Genomic DNA, 7007 nt, shown 5'->3' on the forward strand with positions numbered 1-7007 from the left:
TTGTTACAATTCCTATTCTATCCTTAACCCACTTCAAAAATTACCAAATCTAATAAAACTACTCTTTTCCATGCCTAAACTACCCTTGAAATCCCCTAAAATTACTACCCAAACCCAAAGACTTTAGTCCTCTTTCTACCCTAATTGAATCCATTTGCTATGGCCAAATTCATCTAATTAATAACTAATTGAACCGGGCATTACACTGAAGTATTGTTAACAACAATCACTGATTAACCAAAAGAAATACTAAAACATATTAAACTGAAACAAACAATACACACAAGATTGATTGAAACTGATCAAAAGAAAATAGGCTAATAATCAAATTATTGGATTATCAAATCAGCAACGACTGTTAACTACACTAAACAGAGGCAGAAATGCTAGTCCCTATGTCAAACTACACTAATTCGACTGAACATGTCGAGTGACTCCAACAAAATTAAACTAAGTCATAAACATGCATTCCCTAATCAAAATAAATGGAGATTACAAAATAGAATTAAACCAGATGGAGGATCAAAACGAAACAAAACGTTTGACAGGTGAAGAGAACTAAGCTATACAACTAACAGTTATCCGATTTCAGAAACAGTAACTACAGACCTAATCTAAAACCTAACACACTAATTGTAAACTAATCTAATCTTAACAGCGCAAAAAATCAAACACAAAAGGAAGAGGACTCATCTGTACAACTCCCAAAGTCGCATAGCTCTTCAGATTCAAAATTCGACTATTTCTGGTGAGATCTGAATGCTAATAATGACAAATTCCTCATGAGGGAAGTGAAGAGGTCACGTGGTATTAATTTGGTGGGGTTTGGAGAATTTAGGGTTTTGACCGGATTTTCGATCGGATATTTGAGCAATTCCGGCCATATTCGAGGTAAGTGGCTATGGGGGTTGGGTAAAGGAGGTCAAGGCGGTCCCATGGTGTTAATTTGGGACCATTTGGCATAACCGGCGACTTGGCCGGAAAATTTTGAACGGATATTCGACAATTTCCAGTAAGATTTGAACGTAAAGGACAGCGGATTCAGGTAAAGGAGGAGAAGGGGAATCTGGGGTGTAATTTTGGGGTTAATCGGAGCATCGCCACCAGCGACGACGATTTCCGGCCGGCGGCGGACGGCGGAGGGGCGGTGGGGCTAGGGCGGAGGAGGGTGGAGGACGGCGGAGGCAGGCGGGGTTAAGGTTTGTACGAGGAGGATGGGGATTGTCGTTGAGTTTTGTATAAAAGTTATTACAGTTTTATTACATTTTTGAGAGTCAATTGTGGCCGCTGGATCTGGGGAGATGGATGGTCATGATTAACGACGTCAAAACGACGTCGTTTGATCATGAGGCACCTGGACCGGCAGAGCATTTGGGCCTGGACGTGGGAATTTTGTTTGGGCTAACTGATTTTGGCCCAGATTTTGGTCTCCAATTAAGACCACTTTTTAATTTCTTTTTTTTCCTTTTTGTATTTTGTATTTATTTATATTTTGATTTTATAAAATGCTAAAACAAAGCAAAGACCTAATTACACTATTTAACTCCTAAAATTACTTGTAACTCTATTTAAAAACAAATGCAATAATTAGTAATGCAATGAACTATTTTCTTGCAATTTTCTTTATATTTTATTCTAAAACTAATTAATACTAAAATTGTGGAATTAAATCCCTAAATGCCAATGCATATTTTTTGGTATTTTCATATGGATTAGAATGCACAAATAAAAATGCAACAATTACCAAAGAATGCCACAAAATTCACAAAAAATTATAAAATACTAGAAAAAATTATCTTATTTGAAATTTTGGGAATTACTGCTTAGGGCAAAAATCACGTGCTCACAGATGCCACGAGATGGCTTATTATTGCGCTTGGGCCGTAAGGGGCCCCTCCCGGAGTCTCCACACCCCCACTGAGCGCCGTCGATGATAAATAAATGGAGCGGGCTGCACGCCGCAGCGGGTACTGGAGAGTACCGGTCTATGTGTTGCATTGCATACTATTAAAGTGAGTACTTCTCACTGTTTCACTGAATTTTCATGTTGCTGGGTTCAAGTTGCTGTATTTATAGAATTACCTGGTGCCTATTCAGGATTTCTTATTCTAAGTCTTTATTTATATTTATTATTCACTGAGTTGGAAGTACTCACTTTACTCCCTGCACCTCGTGTGCAGATTCAGGTGCACCTACTGAGGCTGAGTGAGACTTACACTGTCGAGCATCATATCCGGGAGCATCAAGGTAGCTGCATGACGTCCGCAGTCCTGATCTTCCCATCTATCCTATTTATTTTATTCCGCATTTCTTCAGACTATTATGTAGTAGGTTGACACTCGTATATTAGAGGATCAAACTTGTGACACCGGATTCTTCGGGCTGTGTAGTAGTATTTTTACTTGGATTTTCCGCATGTTTGAACTTTATTTCAGATATTCAGTATTATGACTTATTAATTTAACTGTGTTAAATAAATTCATGAGCTGTATAAATGGTCAAGGTTATTGGATTGGTCGGGCTTGCCTAGTAATGTGTTGGGCGCCATCACGACCGGGGTTGGGGTCGTGACACTAACCCTGTCCAAAAGCCACATTACAGTCCAAAAAAGACCTCCCAGATAATCTTTGAGAGTGCTGAGTTAGCCATGCCAAGAGCATATGATATTTCTACCATTGTTAATGCCTTGTTATCTGCAGAATCAGAGGAAATAAGAAGAAAAGAACAAAATGAGAGAGTCTTATTGGTAAAAACCTTCTCAGGCACCATAAGGCGACGGTGAGTTGAGAGAAAAAACAAAATAAGAGAGGATTGATGGTGAAAACCCTTCGGGCACCACAAGTCGAATAAGGATCGTGAATCAGATAGGATAATCGGAGCATTGAAGCCCAATTTCACGACGAAGAGGTACAACAAGAGTTGAATATTAGACTTGCTTGACAGATTAGGCCACTTAATCCAAAATGCATGTCACTATCATTGGAGTTGGTATCCAATCTGATAAGTTTCTACTTGGTGATTTTCTTTTTAGATGTCATCTCTTTCTGTTGTCCCCTTACTATGTTCCTCTTGATTTATTTAAGTCCTCTTCTTGAGTCTGTTTTATCAAAACAAGTGAGAAATGACTTCAAAATTTGCTACCAGCTTTCTAATTGCACAAAGCGGAGTCTGGCTAGTACATAAAAGTGGCTTAAGTCAGGAAAGAGTAGTATGCGCACTGTGTTGGTGACAATTGACGTGCTTTGGGATTCATGTGAAATACAAAGGTGCGGTATATGTCAATTCATAAGCACAATGCAACAGATAGAGGGTATTGGGTTTGAATGGATCAGAGGTATATTCTGTGATAAGGGTGACAGAGAAAGTGGTTAGTCAATAAACAAGCAAGGTCTTTCAATTTGAATCAAAGTTATCATGGCAAGTGAAGGAGCAATCTCCCTCAAAGTCAAGGCCACAAACCAACCACCATGTTTAAACTCACAAGTTTTCTTTGTTTGAATCAGGGACGAAGACTATGTCCAAATCAAAATTTGGAAGCTTGAGTTTTTCAAGTGTTGTGCCCAAGTTTTGTCAGCAGAAAGGCTGTTTGAGAAGGTTTTTACTCGCTAGGCATTCCCCTAGTCGAGAAGGTTTTACCTCCTACATATTCCCCTAGTTGAGATGATCATTACCTCCTAGGCATTTTCCCTAGTTGAGAAGAACCGTACCCCCTAGGCAGTCTCCCTAGTCAGAAGAGTTTTCAGCTTTCCTTAAGTTAAGGGGTCCCGCCTGCAGAATAGGGTTAGTTTTAGTTTTCTTTAATTATTAATCTTTAGCATTCCTTAAGTTCAGGGGTTCCGCCTGGAGAATAGGGTCAGATTTAGTTTTTCTTAAGTTGTTAATCTCAAAATTCAGGGGTCCCGCCTGGAGAATAGGGTTAGTTTTTAGTTCCCTTAAGTTGTTAGTATTAGTTTTTCTTTAGTTCAGGTGTCCCGCCTGGAAAATAGGGTTAGTTTTTAGTTTCCTTAAGTTGTTAATCTTTAGTTTTCCTTAAGTTCAGGGGTCCCGCCTGGAGAATAGGGTCAATTTTAGTTTTCTTAAGTTGTTAATCTTTAGCTTTCCTTAAGTTCAGGAGCCCCACCTGGAGAATAGGATCGTTTTTAATCTTCTTAAGTGGTTAGTCTTTAGTTTTTCTTTAGTTCAGGCGTCCCGCCTGGAAAATAGGGCTAGTTTTTAGTTTTCTTAAGTTGTTAATCTTTAGTTTTTCTTAAGTTCAGGGGTCCCGCCTGTAGAACAGGGTCAGTTTTTAGATTTCTTAAATTGTTAATCTTCAATTTTCCTTAAGTTCAGGAGCCCCGCCTGGAGAATAGGGTCGTTTTTAATTTTCTTAAGTGGTTAGTGTTTAGTTTTCCTTGAGTTCAGGGATCCCTTCTGGAGAATAGGGTCGGTTTTTAGTTCCCTTAAGTTGTTAGTCTTAGTTTTTCTTTAGTTCATGTGTCCCGCCTGGAAAATAGGGCTAGTTTTTAGTTTCCTTAAGTTGTTAATCTTTAGTTTTTCTTAAGTTCAGGGGTCCCGCCTGTAGAACAGGGTCAATTTTAGTTTTCTTAAGTTGTTAATTCTCAGTTTTCCTTTAGTTCAGGAGTCCCGCATGAAGAATAGGGTAAATTTTTAGTTTAGTCAAGCTTAGCTTATATGAATTACTCCCATAAATTCAAAACAAAATAATTTTTTTCAGTGTTTGCAATTCTGTGGATTTCCGTAGCATTTTCTGTTAATTGGGTGCATTTTAATTGGTGAAAAATACAAAAAAAAATATATGTTGCATTTGCATTTAGGATCCAATTTTATATTTTAGGTTAATTATTTAATTAATGTTACAAAATGGAAGAAAATAACAAAAATAGTTGATTTTGCATTTTTAACTTTTAATTTTTGAATTTGTCATAGTTTTCTTTTTAAATTAGGACTTAATTAATTTTTGAGAAAAGAAATTAGTTAGTTTTTGAATTTAAATCAGGTTTTGGCTTTTATTTTTAATTTTGTTTTCAACAAAAATCTGAAAATGAAATGAAAAAAAGGAAGAAAAAGAAAAGAAAATAAAAAGAAATTGAAGTTCTTAATAAAATGATCCGAATTTGGGACAGCCCAAACCAAACCCACCAAAGACCCGGTCAAAATACCCAAAAACCCGGCCCAAAACCACCCTGACCCGGCCTAGTCTCCTCCTTAATCAAAACGACCCCGTATTGGGCAGATTCAATCACGACCGTTGGATCTCACTAATCCAACGATCCGGAACTCAGGTTCTTTTACTATATGACTGTCCAAACAGCCCCCCATTCCCCCTCACTCGTCTCTCACGACCTCGTCTCTTTGGAACCCTAACGATAGCCGCCCACAAATACTCCACCCTAAACCATGGCGGCGCCGCCTCAAACCACCATCAAACCCCACCAAAATCACACCCCTGAACCCCCACCACCTCCCCTCCACCAATTTCTACTCCCTTTCTCTAGAATCCTCCACAAACGGTTTGAATTTTGAATCAAAGCAAAGCCCTAATTCCACAATTTCAAATTCAACGGGCCTGTTGAGATTTTGAGACTGTACTGGACCTTATGCATGTGTTTTCACATGAAAACACAAGTTTGAGGTCCACTTCGGTCGAAAAATCGAAGGATCGCTCAGAGTTGATTCAAGTTTTTGGCCCGTCCAGTTTAGGTATCTTTCAGTTTTTTCTTTTTTCTGTTTGCTTTTGCATCTTGTCCTCTGCATGTTTGATTAAGTTTTTTTTTCTTTGTCTCTACTCTTTGTGTTTTCATTATGTGTTAATGTCTTCTGTTAATTCTGTTTTTGCATGATTAGTTTAATAACAAGTTTAGCCGATGTGTTTTATTTGATTAGCTCATTTCCCTTTTCTTTTGTTCTGATTTTTATCTCAAAGGTTTTATGGTTTTTTCTTTTGCAAAATTCTGGCTAGCCTGTCAAATTTTGGTTGGGCTTCTGAAATCTGAAAGCCCCAAAAGGGTATGGGTGGGTGTGAGCACGTGATTTTTGCTTCGCTTGAATTATTCCTATAGGATTCTTAGAATTAGGATCTTTCTTTTATTATTTGTATTTCAGGGAATTAATTGCATGATTTTTTGTTTGTTTGCATTTTGTGTGCATGTTTTAGTTGGCATAATTCATAAAAAATACAAAAATAGCACATTCGCATTTAAGAACCCAATTTATATTTTTTAGGTTTACTAGTTAATTAATATCACCAAGAAATGAAAGAAAATAACAAAAATAACCCTTTTGCATTTTACTTTTAATTTTTGATTTTTTCTTAATTTTCTTTAAAATTAGGATTTAGTTGATTTTAGAAAATTAGAGTTAAATTAGGTCTTCTCATTTTGATTTTGTATTTAACAAAAAATCTACAAAAAAAATTAAATGAAATCAAACAAAAAAAAAGAAAGAATTAATGGAAATAGAATAAAAGAAGAGAAATAAGCTGGCCTAATTTGGTGCCAATTTTTAAAAATCACCAGCCCAAATAAAACTACCCCAAACTGCCTTGGTCCAAAGCCCAAACACCCTAACCCGGTTCCAGCCCCCATCCCCTTCGAGACGACGTTGTTTCGTTAAGGGAAGATCCCAGCCGTCCGAGGTAACTCGATCTAACGGCTGGGAATAGGGTACAATTGGTATAAGACGTGTCCTGAAACCCACCACTAACCCCCCCCCCCCCCCCAAGCCCGTCTCCCCCACCTCATTCCATCAGAGACACCTCCACCGTCTACCGCCCTAGACCGCCGTCGAAAATCGCCTCACGGCGGCGGCCGATCACCAAACGCCCTCAAATTTACACCACGGATTCCCCGTATTCTCCTCTTTCCAAATCCCCAAACCCCATCCCTCAAATCCCAGCCGAGCTTCTCAAATTTTAAATCGAATGAATCGCCCAAAACCCTAAGTCATCCAAATTCAACCAAATTAACACCACATAGCCTCCTTACCTCCCTCTCTACGAATCCATAGTC

The sequence above is a fragment of the Nicotiana attenuata genome, unplaced genomic scaffold (genome assembly GCF_001879085.1).
Source record: "Nicotiana attenuata strain UT unplaced genomic scaffold, NIATTr2, whole genome shotgun sequence".
NCBI classification, from domain to species: Eukaryota; Viridiplantae; Streptophyta; class Magnoliopsida; order Solanales; family Solanaceae; genus Nicotiana; species Nicotiana attenuata.